The sequence below is a fragment of the Scyliorhinus torazame genome, chromosome 1 (assembly GCF_047496885.1).
Source record: "Scyliorhinus torazame isolate Kashiwa2021f chromosome 1, sScyTor2.1, whole genome shotgun sequence".
Classification (NCBI taxonomy): Eukaryota; Metazoa; Chordata; class Chondrichthyes; order Carcharhiniformes; family Scyliorhinidae; genus Scyliorhinus; species Scyliorhinus torazame.
This window is the reverse complement of record NC_092707.1, coordinates 250,336,473-250,356,026: the sequence shown is the minus strand read 5'-3', so window position 1 is coordinate 250,356,026 and position 19,554 is coordinate 250,336,473. Positions and strand designations below refer to the sequence as shown.

General features: G+C 45.6%; 1 protein-coding gene across 3 annotated transcripts in view; it reads left to right on the top strand.

The window, feature by feature from the left end:
• The first annotated feature begins 446 nt into the window (after window positions 1-446).
• Window positions 447-19,554, top strand: part of LOC140420597 (synapse differentiation-inducing gene protein 1-like) — a 182,701-nt gene continuing 163,593 nt past the window's right edge. For 2 of the 3 annotated variants that reach the window (XM_072504609.1, XM_072504601.1), the window contains exons 1-2: window positions 447-748; window positions 11,733-11,796. The gene's annotated coding sequence lies outside the window, so the exon portion shown is untranslated. The remainder of the gene's footprint in view (window positions 749-11,732; window positions 11,797-19,554) is intronic. The other variant, XM_072504604.1, reaches the window with a different exon arrangement.

Genomic DNA, 19,554 nt, shown 5'->3' with positions numbered 1-19,554 from the left:
CTATGGATGGCCCCCCTATCCAGTCCAAATGCTCCACATCCCCCCCCCCCCCCCACTAAAAATCTTACCCTATTTCCAGTTCTCTTCATCTTTGACAAAGAGGCATCCAGACTCGAAACATTAGCTCCCTTTTCTCTCCACAGATGCTGCCAGACCTGCTGAGATTGTCCAGCGTTTTCTGTTTTTGTTTCAGATTTCAGCATCCGCAATCATTTGCTTTTATATTGAATGTATTTCATTCCTCCCTGGCTCAATTTGCACCAACTCCCTTTGGTAACTTACGCCCACCTGGTCAAAGCTCCCTATAAATGTTTCTTTCAAAAATGAATTTAAAGTCTGAGAAGCAGCCGATTGTAGGACCCAGGGGCCACCGATAGCGGCACTGCACTGGTAGATGGGGGAGGGGGGGGATCCATCATTTTACTCAAACTCCGGGGTAATGCGGGACTTGCTATTTCTCCCCACACTGAACTGATACATTGTGGTCGAGGTTCGAATGCAGAGTAACGCCGCAGCGGTCAATGGATCTAGTTGAAACTGCTGATCATTTCTCAGTCAAGGATTGCACCAGCTGCACACGGAACACTGTTTTGCACCGAGGTATCGGATAGGTCATCAGTTCGGACCCTCACATCGTGTTGACAAGGGGCAGCCCAGCAGGACTAATGGAGTTTCTTCCCCCGCGTCCCCATCTGTACCTATTCAATAGCCGGACATAGTTGTGCCGCAGAGTGTGATCCAAACAGAGGTAGGTCTGCAATCTCTCCCAGCATCAGACTGACCCATCAGGCGATAACTTACAGCTCTTTTCACTGTTAGGTGCTTTATAGTGTGTGTGTGTAGCAGATCATAGAATTTACAGTGCAGGAACAATTTACAATCCAGGAACAATTTACAATCCAGGAACAATTTTTTGAAACGTTTGTCCCACCACCTCTTCAGACTATTTCCGCTGCATTGAAAGTAGTCAATCACTGTGACAATTAATGCCCCAGTTACACTCTGCCAAGCATTTCTTAAACTGCACATCACACAAGACAAATGCGATTTCAAACCGATATGTTAGCGTTTGCAATTCGGAATGGTAAAATAGTCTCTCATACAAGCACATATACTCCCACACACGCACACTCCGTGCACACACATATGAACACTCTCCTGCACACACATTATTCCCATACACACATTTTACTCTCACGCACATAACTCTCCTACACACGCATTCATGCACACACAAATACTTTCTCACACACATATTTCATGGAATCCCTACAGTGCTGAAGGAGGCAATTTGGCCCATTGGGTCTGCATGATCCTCTGAAAGAGCACTCTACCTACTTCCCCGCCCTATCCCCCCTATCCCCGTAACCCACCCTAACCTTGTGGACACTGAGAGGCAATTTATCATGGCCAATCCACCTAACCTGCGCATCTTTGGACTGTGGGAGGAAACCGGAGCACCCAGAAGAAATCCACACAGACACAGGGAGAATGTGCAGAGTCCACACAGACAGTGACCTGAGGCAGGAATCGAACCCGGGACCCTGCCGCTATGAGGCAGCAGTGCTAACCACTTTGCTATATACTCTTCCGCACACATATTTGCACTTTCTCAGACACATGCTCTTCCAATTTCCCTGCATACACACTCACACATTTATATTCTCTGTTATTGATTCATACACTCACATACTTGCACACACACCTCACACTCATTCACATGCTCACACTTCTCCAGCAATTCATTGGGATGGAGGATGACTTGCTTCACTCCAGTTTGATGGGTTCTGAGATAGCAGTTTAATGGGCGACTTGTCGCCTCTGCCACCTGTGGGTCAGGTAGTGCTTGGATGGTCAGTTGAGGTGTTTGCTGGTTTATGCATTCTTTCTTTTCAAAAAAATAAATTTGGAGTACCCAATTCATTTTTTCCAATTAAGGGGCAATTTAGCGTGGCCAATCCACCTACCCTGCACATCTTTGGGTTGTGGGGGCAAAACCCAAGCAAACACGGGGAGAAGCAAACAGTGTGCAAACTCCACACTGACAGTGACCCAGAGCCGGGATTGAACCTGGGACCTCGGCGCCGTAAGGCAGCAATGCTAACCACTGTGCCACCGTGCTGCCCTGGTTTATGCACTCTTACTGGCATTTTGACTTTGCTTCTGTGTCCCGAACAATGTCTCTCGTTTTTGTTTTCTGTGCCTTCCCAAATAAACCTCCACTTTGCTCAGTCACAAGCCAGGGCCTCTCATGAGCCGACAGGAATATTTAACCTCATCAGAGATGCTTTGAGGACATCCCTAAAGTGTCCTCCTGAGAACTCCCTGTCACGGCTAAGTTCAGAGTAGGACAGTTATTTTGGGAGTCAGGTGTCGGACTATGAACAACATAGCCCATCATTCTGGGCATGTTGGCGCAGGAGAGAACAGTGTTATTGGATCACCTTTCCTGCCACTGGAAAGGTCTTGCGAAGGAACTGCTGGTGAAACTTCACCAGTGCTTTGAGGTGCCTGTGGTAGCTTGTCCAAGTCTCTGAAGCAGATGTACACTGTCCATGTACGCACTGTTACATGTATCACACACGCTGTTGCGTATACGCTGTGAGGCATCCACACAAGCATTGTTGCAATTGCACCATCAAGCATACACACAAACGCTGTTGCGTATACACCATCAAGAATCCACACAAACACTGTTGCGTATACACCATCAAGAATCCACACAAACGCTGTTGCATATACACTATCAAGCATCCACGCAAACACTGTTGCATATACAACATCAAGAATCCACACAAGCACTGTTGCGTGTACACCATCAAGAATCCACACAAATGCTGTTGCGTGTACACCAAGAATCCACAAAAATGCTGTTGCGCATACACCATCAAGAATCCACACAAACGTTGTTGCGCATACACTGTCAGCTGTCCATACAAACTCTGTTGCGTATATGCCGTCAGGTGTCGATATAAACTAAGTTGAGTATATGCCATCAGGTGTCTGCACAAATTCTGTTGCGTATGTGCGGTTAGGTGTCCACACAAACTCTGTTGCGTATATGCGGTCAGGTGTCCACACAAACTCTGTTGCGTACATGCGGTTAGGTATCCACACAAATGCTGTTGTGTATAAACCATCAGCCGTCCACAGAAATGCTGTTGTGTATACGCAGTCAGGTGTCGACACAAATGCTATTGTGCATACGCAGTCAGATATCCACACAAACGCTGTTGCGTATACGCAGTCAGGCATCCACACAAACGCTGATGCACATACGCAGTCAAGCATCCACACAAACACTGTTGCATTTACGCAGTCAGGTATCCACACACGCTGTTGCATGTATGCAATCAGGCATCCACACAAACGCTGTTGTGTACATGCGATCAGGTGTCCACACAAACTGTGTTGCATATACATCCACACAAATGCTGTATACACAGTCAGGCACACACACTCATATTGATATACACTCTCAGGGGCTGTTTAGCACACACACACATATTGATACACACTCTCAGGGGCTGTTTAGCACAGGGCTAAATCGCTGGCTTTGAAAGCGGACCAAGGCAGGCCAGCAGCACGGTTCAATTCCTGTAACAGCCTCCCCGAACAGGCGCCGGAAATGTGGCTACTAGGGGCTTTTCACAGTAACTTCATTTGAAGCCTACTTGTGACAATAAGCGATTTTCATTTCATTTCATATGCATGCACTCATGCACTAACACACACTTGAAGACACCTGCACGTTTACATGAATTCAAGTTATGCAAAAATACACCTGTGTCTATAAACATAGATATTTTTTGTCTATATGCACAAATAATTTTATAAATCTCTGTGGATACAGATATGCAGACACGTACACGCACACTCCTGGTTATTGGGTGAGAGGCACACTGCTGCCTCAGTGGGTGATTACTGGTAGATTTCAGCAGAATGGAGCAAGGCTGGATCGGAGATAAATAGGGTAGGTAGGTTGGTGTGTAGGTGTTGGTTTTCAGGTTGGGACACTGGACCAGCTCTCTGTGAACAGGGCAGTGCGATGCAGTGATGGTGCTTTTAGACTGCAGTGTTCCTCCCGCCGATTCTGCTGCCCCATCCCCAGGGGCCGCTCGGTGGAGGGATGGGCTCAGCGAACAGCCCCTCACAAGTGCTCATGGATCGCTCGGCAGGGTCTAGTACCACGCCGGGCAGCTTTTTATAGAAAAGAAGATGAGGTAGGCGGAACGAAGTGCTGTCTTGTTTTATCCTGCTCCGGGGAAATACGTTGTAGCCGCCGATGTGAAACTGACCTATCTACACAAATATATTCATCTAACATTCATATCACATACACCTCACGAACACATCACACTCCTATAGTTACGTATACAGCACATTCCTACAGTTACATACACATGTCACATACAACACACTTATAGTTACATATACATCACATACCTATAGTTAAATACACATGTACATCGCATTCCTATAGTTACATATACATCACATTCCGATATTTACATGGGCATCTCATTTATACATCACATACCTATAGTTCCATACACATCTCACATATATAGCACATTCCTACAGTTACATTTACATCATATACCTATCGTTAAACATACATATACATCACGTACCTATAGTTAAATACATATATCCATCGCATTCCTATAGTCACATGTACTTCACATTCCTGTAGTTACAAACACATATACAGCACACACCTAGAGTTACATATACACCACATTCCTATAGTTTCATGCACATCTCACATACAAAGCACATTCCTATAGTTACATATACATCACATACCTATAGTTAAATACACATCACACACCTATAGTTAAATACACATATATATCGCATTCTTATAGTTAGATATAAATCACATACCTATAGTTAAATACACATATATATCGCATTCTTACAGTTACATATACATCTCACGTGCAGGCCAACTGAAAATATTAATGTGCATTTCGCAAAATTTCCTGATCACTTAAATGAGACACGTTCCAACAGAACACAGGGCTGAGCTGAGCTTGACAATTGGAACTGTCTAAACTCAGCGGTCACGATGTTGCATTGCTTCGGCGTGGGGCTGTGTGTGTCTGTGTCAGGGGATAGCACTCCGAATAAACCGAGGGGGGGGGGGGGGGAGGGGGCGTCGGGATATCAAAGTTCTTCCCTTCAGATCTCCTTGAGTGAGGCAAATGTTGAATTCGCAAGGTTCGTGTATTGTAAAGAGATTGTCACTGCAGTCCTGGTCTCTCTGATCAAGTGCAGGGCTTTAGCCAGCTAACTTGGTGACTGTGCCGGCTACTACCACCTCTCATTGTAAACATTTGTCAAATTCCCGTCATTTTTTAATTCTTCGGATCCTGGCACGGCCGGGTGGATTGATCATTGCATCACTGCACCCTCCTGTTAGTTTCAGTTTGAGAAAGGTGAGGGTTTACACCAAGTGCAACGGCTCGACAAGATAAATGGCCTGAAATGGGGATTTTACCCCCACCCCTGATTCTGTTGATGCCAGTGGAGTTCACATCTGCATCCTGCCAACTCCCAGTGTCAGATTGCAGCAGTGCTACTGAAGGGTGAGAGAGTCTCATTTATTTGCAAAACCTTTCCTGCTGTAGTGCTCTGAGGGAGATAACGTTATTGAAGAAGGTGGCCTGTCGGGGAGGGAATACCTGGGATGGGGTGTGTGTTTTGACAAACATTCACCTGGACTCTTATTATGAGAGCTGCTGCATTGTGTTTGCAAAGAAACGTCAAATGTTTGGAGCTCCATTGGCCAAAAATAAACGGTGACCGTTCACACTGGAGTCCTGATACTTTTGGGAGCTCGGGGTACACGAACTATTGAATCATAGAATCCCTACAATGCAGAAAGAGACCATTCGGCCCATTGAGTCTGCACCAACCCTCCTAAACAGTGCCCCGCCTGGGCCCATACCCCCCCCCCCCTCTCTCCCTGTAACCCCACCTAACCCAAACTTTGGACACTAAGGGACGATTTATCATGGCCAATCCACTTAACCTGCACATCTTTGGACTGGGAGGAAACCGGAGCACCCGGGGGAAACCCACGCACACACGGGGAGAACGTGCAGACTCCATACAGACAGTCACCCGAGGCCAGAATTGAACCCAGGTCCCTGGCTCTGTGAGACAGTTGTGCCAACAACTGTGCCACCCCTTGCTAATGCCTTTCTCTCCACCTTCCTAACCCCTTCTCCCCTCTCCTTCACCTCTGCCAACACCGCCATTTCCTCCTCGCTGAATCATGGGGTAGGGATTTTATGGTCACAAATTGGGTGGCCCACATGTAAATTCCAGAGTCGACAATCTGATGCCAGCCTCTGGTATTACGGAAGGCGAGCGGGCGCCGAGATTGGACGTTCGACCACCATTTTGAAACAAGCAGTTAACAGGCGACCAAGCATGTTTTTCAGGCCCAACCCATGTGCAATATATCCGATGCCCACCTCATTTTCTGGGCTTCAGACAGGAAAAGGTTTGGAGGTGCTTAAGGCCAGGTGTGAGAAGGCAGCACAAAGGTGGAAGAAACATTTTGCAGCTTAAAAAGCAGCTTGTGTGTGTCTGTGTGTTTCCAGCGAGCTGCAGTTTGGAGAAAAAGAGCTTGGGGAGTGTCTGTGTTTGCAGTGAGCTGGATCTCTGCCATGAAAGACTGTCTCTGGATCATTTGGGTGATTTAAACTCATAATAGTAAAGCCTTTAACCTGATGTGATTCTGTTTAAAGATGTTAAGTCTCTTGGAAGTTTGAAGGAACATGTTGAGGAATTATTTACTGTTGCAATATTTTCAGAGTTATCTTTGAAGTAAGGGATGTTAAGAGATCCAATGTTTATTTAAGATGTTAAGTTGTGTTCGTGGAATAAACATTGTTTTGTGTTTAAAAACCTACGTGTCCATAATTGTAATCCCACACCTAGGGAACAGTCTGTGCAACAAATACATTAAAGGGAGAGGTTGGTTGAACTCCATGATACATTTTGGGGTTCTGAAAATGCCTCACCCATAACAATTGGAGGCTCGAGGGGGATAAAAGTCTATCTATTGGATTGGCTTTTGTGAACTTAAAGACAGTGAAGGATTGTTGCTTTTCCGGTGTGGTATTTTAGTTTAAGTGGGGAGAGTGTTGTGAACAGTGGCTCTTTCAGAGGCTCAGAAGTTTTTGGGGGTGGAGAATGTCACACGTAGTACTTTACGGACAGAAACGAAAAGCAGACTGTTAGATTTGGCAAGAACATTGCAGTTAACATTACCTGACAAAATGTGAAAAGGTGAGGTAATTATGGCGGTGGTTAAGCATTTAAAGTTGCCTGAGATAGAGTTTGACTCACTGGAAATGGCAAAAATTCAGTTGCAAATTAAACAAATGGAACATGAGAAAGAATTAAAGCAGCTTGAATACGAGAGTGAGAGAGAGGAAAAAGAAAGAGAAAGAGAGAGAGAGGAAAAAGAAAGAGAAAGAGAGAGAGAGAGGAAAAAGAAAGAGAAAGAGAGAGAGAGGAAAAAGAAAAGGAGAGAGAAGAAAGGAGAAAAAAAAGAATAGCCCTAGCAGAACAAAAAGAAAAAGAAAGGGAGATACAGATTAGGGAAAAAGATAAAGAGAGAGAGTTTGAACTTCAGAAAATGGCCATGAAACATGACAATTAGTTAAAATTGGCAGACGTAAAGGGAAACGTACAGTTGGATGATAGTGATGAGGATAGTGAGAAAGAGTGTCATAGTCGAAGGCTTGGTGGGAATCTATTTAAATATGTCCAAGCATTGCCAAGGTTTGACAAGAAGGAAGTAGAAGCCTTTTTCATTTCATTTGAGAAGGTAGCTAAACAAATTAAATGGCCACAGGACATGTGGGTGTTACTGATTCAAACAAAGCTGGAAGGTAGAGCTAGTGAAGTGTTTGCATCACTACCGGAGGAGGTATCTGGAACGTATGAGGAGGTGAAGAAATCCATCTCAAGTGCATATGAGCTAGTGCCTCAAGTTTACAGACAAAGGTTTAGAAATTTAAGGAAAGAATTTGGTCAAACATACATGGAGTTTGAAAGGCTCAAACAGAGTAATTTTGATAGGTGGATAAGGGCTTTGAAAATAGACCAAACGTATGAAGCTCTCAGAGAAATTATACTTTTGGAGGAGTTTAAAAATTCAATTCCTGAGGTAGTGAGAACTCATGTGGAAGAACAGAGGGTTAAAACTGCGAGATTAGCAGCGGAAATGGCAGATGATTATGAATTAGTTCATAAATCAAAGATTGGTTTCCGACATCAGTTTCAGCCGGTGAGGGATAGAAACTGGAGACATGAAAAATACTCAAGTGGTAAAGGTAAAGGTGATCTGATGGGAGACAATAAAGAGAGTGTACCTCAGATTAAAAAAGAAATCCAGGAGGGTGGAAAAGAAATGAAAAGTTTCAGTTGTTTTCACTGTAATAAACTATGCCATGTAAAGTCACAGTGCTGGTAGTTGAAGAAAAGCACTGGGAAGGAATTTTAAGAGATACAGGGGCTAGTCAGTCTTTAATGGTAAGAGATGAGGAATTCTGTAGTTTGGGAAGAATGTTGCCAGAAAAGGTGGTGATATGTGGAATTCAGGGTGAGAGGAGTAGCATTCCATTATATAAGGTAAGGTTGGAAAATCCTGTGAAGAGTGGTGAAGTGGTAGTAGGAGTAATAGATAAACTATCTTGTCCAGGAATACAGTTTATCTTGGGTAATGATATAGCTGGATCGCAGGTGGGAGTGATGCCTACTGTGGTTGATAAGCCATTGGAAAATCAGTCAACTGAAGTTGAAAGACGAATATCCTGGGATTTTTCCGGATTGTGTAGTAACAAGGTCGCAAAGTCACAGGTTAAGACAAGAGGAGAAATCAAAGAGTGAAGATGAAATTGAAGTGCAATTATCAGAAACGATTTTTGATCAGATGGTTGAAAAAGAATAAGAACAGGTGGAGGATGAGGCGGATATTTTTAGTTCAGGAAAATTGGCGGAGTTATAACAGAAAGATATAGAAATAAAACGGATATATCAGAAAGCATATACGGAAGAGGAATCTGAGAGTATACCAGTGTTATTACCGTAAAAATGATGCCTTGATGAGAAAATGGAGACCTGTACATATGCAGGCGGATGAAAAGTGGGCAGAAGTTCATCAAGTAGTATTGCCGGTAGGGTATAGAAAGGAGGTGTTGCGAGTTGCACATGAGGTACCAGTGGGAGGTCATTTAGGAATAAGGAAAACTCAAGTTAAAATCCAGAAACATTTTTATTGGCCTGGACTACATAAAGATGTAGTTAAATTTTGTCAATCATGTCACACATGTCAAGTGATAGGAAAACCTCAAGCAGTGATAAAACCAGCACCCCTAATATCCATTCCAGCTTTTGAGGAACCTTTTACAAGGGTCATAATCGATTGTGTAGGACCGTTTCCTAAACCAAAAAATGGGAATCAATATCTTTTGACTGTAATGGATGTGTCTACTAGGTTTCCAGAGGCCATTCCAGTACATAATATTACAGCTAAAAGGATTGTGGAGGAGTTACTTAAATTCTTTATTAGATATGGACTACCCACAGAAATTCAGTGGGATCAAGGAACAAATTTTACTTCAAAGTTATTCAAAGAAGTTATGGCTAGCTTAGGAATAAAACAATTTAAATCAACTGCGTACCATCCAGAATCGCAGAGAGCGTTAGAAAGGTGGCATCAGACATTAAAGACAACGTTGAGGGCGTATTGTCAAGGTTATCCAGAGGATTGGGATAAAGGAATCCCATTCGTACTGTTTGCAATTAGGGATGCACCTAATGAGTCTACCAAATTTAGTCCTTTTGAACTAATTTTTGGTCATGAGGTAAGAGGACCACTTAAATTGATTAAGGAAAAATTGGTGGGTGAGAAATCGGAAATTACACTATTGGATTACGTCTCAAATTTCAGGGAACGATTAAATAGAGCAGGTGAATTGGCTAGATAACATTTGAAAGATGCACAAAATGTGATGAAACGGGTAGCGGACAAGAAATCCAAAGTTCGTAGTTTTGCCAGTGGGGATAAAGTTTTAGTGTTGTTACCAGTGGTAGGTGAGCCTTTAAAAGCTAGGTTTTGTGGACCGTATCAGATTGAAAGGAAATTAAGTGAGGTGAATTATGTGGTAAAAACACCAGATAGAAGGAAGACTCACCAAGTGTGTCATGTGAATATGCTTAAAAGGTACTTTGAAAGGGAAGGAGAGAAAAAGGAGGTTTGAATGATTCTAACTCAAAGTGACAAATCAAATCCAGATGACTGTGAATTTGACATACCTCAAATTAAATTGGAAAATGAGGATGTTCTTAAAAATTGGGATGAATTGTTAAGTTATCTTCCAGAGGAAAGACAAACTGACCTGAAAGAGTTATTGATATCACATGGCAAGTTTGTGGAGATAAATTGGGAAGTACTAAAATGGCTATACATGATGCAGATGTGGGAAACGCTGTTCCTATCAAACAACATCCATTTAGACTTAATCCTTTAAAATTGGCACAGGTTAACAAAGAGATTGAGAGTATGCTTAAAAATGGCATAATTAAAGTGGGTTGCAGCCAATGGAGCTCACCCATAGTGATGGTACCTAAACCAGACATTACCCAATGGTTGTGTGTGGACTACAGAAAGGGGAATGCAGTTACAAGAAAGGACTCTTATCCTATCCCACGTTTGAAGGATTGCATTGAGAAATTGGGACAATCTGCTTTTATTTCCAACTTCCAGACATTGAAAGAACATTTAAAACATCGTATGGAGTTCTTCGATCAACTTCAGGTGGCGGGTTTGGTGATGAACCTAGCCGAAAGTGAATTTGGAGAAGCCCAAATCACTTTCCTTGCGGAGTTTCCGATACCCTCAAGTCGAAGGGAAATAATGCAATTTCTTAGCATGAGTGGATTTGGTCAAACAGTTGTGCAAAAGTTTTGTGGCGTGATTACTCCACTGATGGAATCGCTGAAGAAACGTAAAAAATTTCAATGGACAGCGGACTTTCAACAGGCATTTGACTGCCTGAAAGCTGTGATCACCAATGTTCCTGTATTGGGGAATTGCAAGGGGCTCTGTGGTCAGATTGAACTAAAGTATCTGATTCTACAGAGAAATGCCGAGGAGTAGAGGAATGGATGGATCGTGCAGAGACTTTGTTCAAAGAGACTGTCAATCGAGAAGGATTTCGGTTGGAGGAAGAAGAACAAAGAAAAATGGACTATATTATTATACCTGTTTGCGTGTGTTGTTTTTTTTAAAAACGAAAATGTATATTTACTGTGTACATTTCTTAGTGGATGGTGCAAAAGTGGAAAATGAAACCATCTTGAAGTTGATGGGGGTTTTTTTCTCTTGGGGGGAGGTGTCATGTGAGAGTATCTTTAAGACATGGATGTTTAAGCAATGTATCTTTAAGAAAACAGTGATGTCAGAGAGTGGGTGGAGCTGAGGTCAGGTCAGCCATTTTGGCAGTTTCTGGTTTTGCAGTTTAAAAAGCAGCTTGTGTGTGTCTGTGTGTTTCCAGAGAGCTGCAGTTTGGAGAAAAAGAGCTTGGGGAGTGTCTGTGTTTGCAGTGAGCTGGATCTCTGCCATGAGAGACTATCTCTGGATCATTTGGGTGATTTAAACTCATAATAGTAAAGCCTTTAACCTGATGTGATTCTGTTTAAAGGTGCAGGGATCCTGTGAGTCTATGAAAGCTGCATTCCTCTTACCACATCCACCGGGGAATGGAGGTAAGAATCAGGCATGAACTGAAGGAGGGGCTTTCATGAACATTGTCACTCCCAAACATGGTGGAACCCAGAATGTGAGTATAGGAGATGAGGCAGAAACAAGTATCTTTAGCCAAAATTGTCAAGTGGATGATCCTAATTGGCCAGTTTCCAGTCAATTCAATGAATGTCTTGTAATACGAAGACATGTCTGAATGCTTTGGGCATAAAAGAAAGACAATGTCCCTGATCGCCTTCCAGCTACAGGGCTGAAGATCCACACCAGCCACTCGCCAAATTATTCCAATGCAGCTACTGAAGCTGTCATTACCCAGCAATATAGAATGTTCCCCATCTATGTCTTATCAACAAGAGACAGACCTACATAAGGCCCTGTAGAGACAATGTAGGGGGAGGGGCTGGTTGAAAAATGGGCAGACGAGACACTACTGGGCAATACAAATTTCACCCCCAGTTGATGTACATGTTGGCAGTTATGCGAGCTGGATAGAATAATCACCTACCCAATTTGAGAAGGCGGGCGACATTAAATCAACCTCTTGGCAGGTAAGGCCTCAGCTTAACATGTCATCCTAAAGACAGCACCTCCGGCAGTGCAGCACTCCTCCTTTACTGCACCGGCAGTGTCAGTCTGGATTATGTACTCAAAGCCCTGGAGTGGGGCGTGAATCCAATATTCAGAGGGAGATAGCAAGTCCTCACCCAGGCTGACGCCTGTGATAATAAACACATCTTTCAGATAATGACTCGGAGGCAAAGTGAGGATTTAAAGGAACCCATGACAGCTACTTCTTTCGACTCCCTTGAGATTGCTAATTAAATGGAACTCCACTCAGACTCAGCAGATAAGCGAGAACAGACTGAGCTAGACCAAACTTCATCAAAATGCGCCAGGGTGCACCGGGGTGGAGGAGCATTAAAGAAATGGCGACATTTCCTTTTATGAAATTCATATCTGCATCTCTGAGTGCTGAGTAAAGCATTGTGAGACTGTCCTTGAAACACGAGTGCCTGTCTTTAAAGCCCACTTAGATCTTTGATGTTCACTATTCTGGTGTCAGGAAGCACATTTGGTTAGATATAAACTTACAGTGCTGACTGCCTGTTCAGCTAAACAAAAGAGTTATGAATCAGAGCACTACAAAAAGCTGCCTCAATAGGTGTCTGTGGATCTCAACTTTTATATAAAATCAGGTAAAGTTGCTAAATATAAATTAAACGCTGCTAACCTTCGACGCAGTGCTCAATTTTTAGTCAACCTGCCTGGACTGAATAAGTGCCAGGCTTTCATCCGATCCTGGCTCAGTTCCTGAGGACAGTTGGCCCAGTATCAAAGGCAGGCACGCTGGCTAACCGACGGCTATCAGGAGAAAGAAATCAGGAAGCCAGTCACACTCTTGCAAAATAGAGTGGAGAGACAGAAACAGATTAAGAAAAAATGTGGAGTATATGAGTGTTCTTCACACACGGGAGCTGGCTCCAATTCCAAACTCAAACTGCGCTCGGGAGTCACTCAAGTTGTACAAATTATTCTAAAGAAAATAATCTAAAGATTGTGAGTTTTATATGCCCGGTGTTGGGAATTTGAGGGAACCATTGCACCATTGCACGGATTCGAGGGCACTCGGCCCCATTTACACATTTGCTAATGTTTTAATACTGGGAATATGAGTGTTGCTGATGCGACCAGCATTTAAAGCCCATCCCTTAAGTGAGCGGCTAACTAGGCTAAGTCAGGGCGATAGTTAAGAGTCAACCATGTTGGTGTTGGACTGGAGTCAGATGTAAGCTAGGCCAGGTAAGGACAGCAGATCTCTTTCCCTAAAGGGCAGCACGGTGGCACGGCTGCCTCACAGTGCCGGTGGCCCAGGTTCAATTCTGGCCTTGGGTCACTGTCTGTGTGGAGTTGTACCTTCTCCCCGTGTCTGCGTGGGCTTCCTCCGGTTTCCTCCCACAGTCCAAAGATCTGCAGGTTAGGTGGATTGGCCATGATAAATTGCCCCTCAGTGTAGGTTAGGTTATGGGGTTACAGGGATAGGGTGGAGTGGGCATGGGTAGAGTGCTCATATGAAGGGTTGGAACAGACACGATGGGCTGAATGGCCTCCTTCTGCACTGTATGGGTTCTATCCTATTCTAAACGGCATTGGTAAGCCCGTTTGGTTTATGATAATCTGATAGCTTTGTGGTCACCTCTACTAGTGACAGCTTTTTTATTTCCAGATACTTTTAAACTGATCGTTGATTGTCAAAGGCGCCCTGGAGGGATTTCAACACAGGTTCTCTAGTTTATTAGTCTAGGCTTCTTGGTAACTGGTCCAGTAACATAAACATTGGTTTAGATGAAACCATTGATAAGTTCCAAATTCCTCCCCTGGGGGAAACCAAACTGTGACACCCAGATCTGGATGTAGATGGGGGATGGGGGTCTGAGCAAGGTTCAAAACAGCCAAAGCATCCACCCCGCCCCTCCCCCCCTGCCTCCGCAGCCAGCATTCCCCAACAGCAGCTGAGGATTACTTTACAGCCTCTGGAAGTGGCAGTCTCCTGCCCACCCCCCCCCCCCCCCCCCCCCACCCCCCCAACCACCACCACCAAGCACCCCACCACCCACTTCCACATCGGACTCGAACTATCGGAGGCTGGAACCAGCTGTGGCCTGGTAGACAGAGATGGGAATGGTATTGTCTTCACTGCGATGTTGCCCTTCCCAGGGTAACAATAGGTGAGGCCCCTTTGTGTTGCTGATGGTTCCTGGCCACATCTATGGGACACTGCAGGAAACTCACTACTCAATTGATAACCGGGTGGAGAGGATAATAGACTGAGGAAGAGAGAGAGAGAGAGAGGGTAGGGGATGATGGAGTGAGTGAGAGAGAGAAGGGAGAGTGAGGGGTGATGGGATGATGGAATGAGATAGAGAGGACAATGGAGAGAGAGAGGGAGGATGAAGGAGTGAGGAAGAAAGAGAGGGATAAGAAGTGAGATAGAGAGAGAATAAGGGATGATGGAGTAAGATTTCTCTATATATATAGAGAGAGGGGACAGAAGATGATGGAGTGTGATAGAGAAAGAGGACAGTGGTTAGCACAGCTGCATCATAGCGCCAGGATCCGTGTTCAATTCTGACCTTGGGTGACTGTGTGGAGTTTGTATGTTCTCCCGGTGTCTCCGTGGGTTTCCTCCGGGTGCTCCGGTTTCCTCCCACAGTCCAAAGATGTGCAGGTTAGGTGGATTGACGATGCTAAATTGCCCCTTAGATTCAAAGATGGGGTTCTGGGTTCCGGGGATAGGGCGCAGGAACAGGCCTAGGTAGAGACTTTATTTCAGAGGGTCAGTGATGACTTGATGGGCAGACTGGCCTCCTCCTGCACTGTAGGAATTCTATGGGCTTGAAGGGCGGGGATGATGGAGTGGTGACATTGTGGGCAGAATGCACGTGTGCAACTGTTCTTGATGCCCTTCTGGTCAGTGGGATGAGTTAGAGCACTTTAACAAACGTCACATGGTTGTGAATTTGTTCTTCTTGCGAGTAGAATGAAACAGAGTTGTTTTTTCAATCCCTATATCTCAACACTAGTAGAGCTTTCGATGATGCTACCTGTAGGTGCCAACTGCCATTCTAATTATATGAGAAGAGGAGCTGGAGCCAAAAGAGACACAAGACATGTTGAAGGGCCCCCCTGGACTGCATGAAGAAAACTTCGGCCTATTCAGCCATGGCTCCAATTCAACAGTAGATCAGTCATTTGACTAGTTTGGTCCTGATACAGCTCATTGATTGGGGCCTGGTCAGTCCCGGCTAGTTCCCACATCTGGCTGATCATAAATGGCTCTCAACAAATACAAAAGCAAAATACCACAGATTCTGAAAATCGGAAATAAAAAGAGAAGATAATGGTATTATTTGGGTCAAACAACATCTATGGAGGGAGAAAAGAGATTTTGTGTTTCCGGCATTTTCTGTTTTGATCTTGTGATGAATATAGAAATTGTATATTATATTTTATATTTTGTTGCGGTAATGTTATAAAAAACTCTTGTTTAAAATACATCCAGGCAGTATGTCAAGCTGTAATTAAGGAGTCATGAAAGATGAAGACATGATTGATTCCAACCACTTACTTTCTTATAGATGAAGGGCTAACAAAATAGTGTTTTGATTGCTGGAGATTCCCTGGACTGTAGATGATTTGAGGAATTGCATTTAGTCCCACCAACCAGGCCATCCCACTTAGTGAGATACGAAGCAAGTAACCTATTTTGTTAACTTTTTTTATCAGTGCCATTTGGGTTGCTTTAATTGGAATTAGTAGCTGGTGTAGGTAGTGCTTGAGATTCCATTTGGAAGACCATGGGCGGGATTCTCCGTCCCGCCGCATCCGTTTTCTTGTGGGGCACGCGCCCGCCGGCACCGGGATCATCCGTCCTGGCAGCCGGCCAATGGGGTTTCCCATTGTGGGCACCCTCATGCCATTGGGAATACCGTGGGCATGAGTGCGCTGCTAGCAAAGTGGAGGATCCCACCGATGAAGATTCCAGCTACATGTTCTCCCACCAGAGGTGAACTGGAACTGATTAGTGCTCCCACTGGGAGTTCAAATCAGGAAGCAGTTCCGTATCCTTTCCCATGCAAATTTATGCATGGAGAGGAATATGATAGATTCCCGAGGGAATCCCGTCATTGGGCCGCCATTTTGAGCATCTGGCCCGATAGCAAGGCCCCGTGGCTGGCCACCTCCCCCCCACCCCCACCCCTACAGCATCGCAAAGCAGCCTCCTAACCTCCCGCATCACGGATCAAGCCGCCCGCTCACGATTCAGCTCCCCACCCCCAAGTATAGGGTGACCCGACGTGCCAACTCCCAGAGAACCCCTGAATAGGCAGATCCCCGAGACCCCTTGGTTGGGTGATCCCCCCCAGAGACCCCATCTATATGGAGACCTCCATAGAGACCCCCCAAATAGGGAGACCACTCCAGAGACCCCCTGGAAAGGGGACCCACCCAGACACCCGCTAGATAGGGAGAACTCTAATGATCCTCCTCGATAGGGAGACTCCCCCCCCGAGTCCCGCAAGATAACATGACCCCCCCCAGGGGCTCCCTAGATAGGGCAACTCCATAGATAGGGAAACCTCCAGAGACCACCTAGATAGGGAGACCCACACAAAGAGCCCCTGATTAGGAGGGCCCCCCAAGACCACCTGTCATTTTCCACTCAGCAGTTCACTTAACTCTCTTTGAAGTGGTTGATGTTTGTAAACATTGTGGTTATAGCACTAAGAGAAGCTGTCAATCACAGCCCACTAGGACAAATGAATGAATGGCTTGCAGCTGAAGGATCTGAGGGGTTTAAACAAAGGTCAATGCTTTGCTCTTTCCAGTAATGGACATGATGTTTCCACATGGGGTCTCTGTGGGGATTCTCTTTAGGAGGTCTCTGTGGGGGGTGTCCTTTAATTCAGGGGGTCTCTGTGTGGAGTCCCTGTATTCAGGGGGTCTCTGTGGGGGGTTCCTTTATTCAGGGAGTCACTGTGGGGGGTTCCTTTATTCAGGGGGCCACAGTGGGGGGTCCCATTATTCAGGGGGTATCAGGGGTGTCCCCCTATTTAGGGGGTTTCTGAGGATGTCTCACATTATAGGAGGTCTCTGGGGAATTTGGGGAGTCTGGTAGGGGAGGGGTAGGCAGGTTGTGCATTGTAGGGGAGAAGGTTGCCCTCGGGTTGACCTTGGGGGCAGCTCCCTTTAGTGGTCACCCTTTTGGCCCACGGCAAGGTCCACCTCATCAGGGCCATGTGGGCAATACATGAAGTGATTGTCGCCCATGTGACTCTCAGCCCAGAGGACCAGAGAATCTGGCGCTGGGTCCGCTAAGTGGATGCAAATGGATCATTAGGACACCCATTAGCACAGTCCCGCTGGTGCGCAGACACGAACCGCGATTTCGGCTGGATGCCCGATTCTCCGACCGATCACGATCTGCGTTGCTGCCATTGCGGGGTGGAGAATCCAGCCCTGTAAGATCAAGCTTTTGCTTTTATGGAATAACTATTTAACTGTGAATGGTAAAAATGTTTCTTTGAAGTTAATGTGGTTAATTCTGTGTTTAAATTAAAGTTTGTTTCAACATAAACAATACCGATTGGTCAGAGTCATCGATCCTGGGGTGAAGTATCCTTTCCTCAGTTTTTCAAATTAAAAAAAATTGTTCGCCGTTCTCATCTGGTATCCTCAAAAATGTTGGGGTCTGCTCCGACATCCTAACGATCTCGATAAATGCAAGTCTTTTGTTTACTTCAGTGACACAAAATTGATGGATTGGTTATCACCTTGAGGAATGGAACCTTGGGCTGGATTCTCCGCAGCCCCGCTCCGAAATCGCGTTTGGCACAGGGGGTGGAGAATCCAATTTCACGCCAGAATTGGGCCCGGCGCCAGCCGGCAATTCTCCTGGACCCGAGAATCGGTGTATTCGCGGAGTATTAGCCAGAGGCCAGCCCAGCGATCCTCCGCTCCCGACCGGCCGAGTTCCCGACGGCGTGGTTCTAATGACCTATCGCCGTTCAGGAAGCTCGCGTGGCGGCTGCGGACTCAGCCATCCTAGTGGGGGGCGGGGGAATGGTACACTTATAAGACCATAAGATCTAGGAGCAGAATTAGGCCACTTGGCCCATCGAGTCTGCTCCGCCATTCAATCATGGCGGATATTTTTCTCATCCCCATTCTCCTGCCTTCTCCCCATAACCCCTGATCCCCTTATTTTTTTTTAGCAAACAATTTTATTGAGGTATTTTTTGGCATTGTAAACAGTTACAGATTACAGAAATATGCAAACATCAACGGAAAACCAAACACTTCAACCTAACCATAATGCATATACCCGCTCCTCTCCCATAGACACTACCCGCCTATTTATCCCTCCTATTCTACTCTAATCTCCCCCCTCCCTCTCACTGACGTTCACTCTCCCGCGAAGAAGTCGATGAATGGTTGCCACCTTCGGGCGATCCCCAATACAGATCCCCTCAAGGTGAACTTGATTTTTTCCATACCCAGAAAACTTGACATGTCCGAAAGTCACTGTTCGGTCTTCGGGGGTTTGAGTCCCTCCATGCCAGCAGTATTCGCCGCCAGGCTATCAGGGAAGCAAAGGCCAGAACATCCTCTTTCTCCCCCTGGACGCCAGGGTCTTCCAAAACCCAGAAAATTGCCACCTCTGGACTCATCACCACCCTTGTTTTCAGCACCCGGGACATGACGTCCGCAAATCCCTCCCAGTACCCCCTAAGCTTAGGACATGCCCAAAACATGTGAACGTGGTTCGCTGGTCCTCCCGCGCATCCAGCGCACTTGTCCTCTACCCCAAAGAATTTGCTCATCCGAGCCACCGTCATGTGGACCCGGTGAACGACCTTAAATTGAATCAGGCCGAGCCTGGCACATGTTGCGATTGAGTTTACCCTACTCAGTGCTTCCGCCCATACCCCGTCCTCCACCTCCCCGCCGAATTCCTCCTCCCATTTGAGTTTCAGTTCCTCCATCTGGGACTCTTCCCCCTTCATGAGCACCTTGTAAATATCCGAGTCTCTACCCTCCCCTCCTTCTCCTCCAGAGACTATTCTGTCCGGGATCCCTATTGGTGGGAGGCGTGGGAAGGATGGGACCTGCCTGCGTACAAAGTCCCGCATCTGTAAGTACCTAAAGTCATTTCCCCTTTCCAGCCCAGCTTTCTCCTCCAACTCCCTCAAACACGCAAA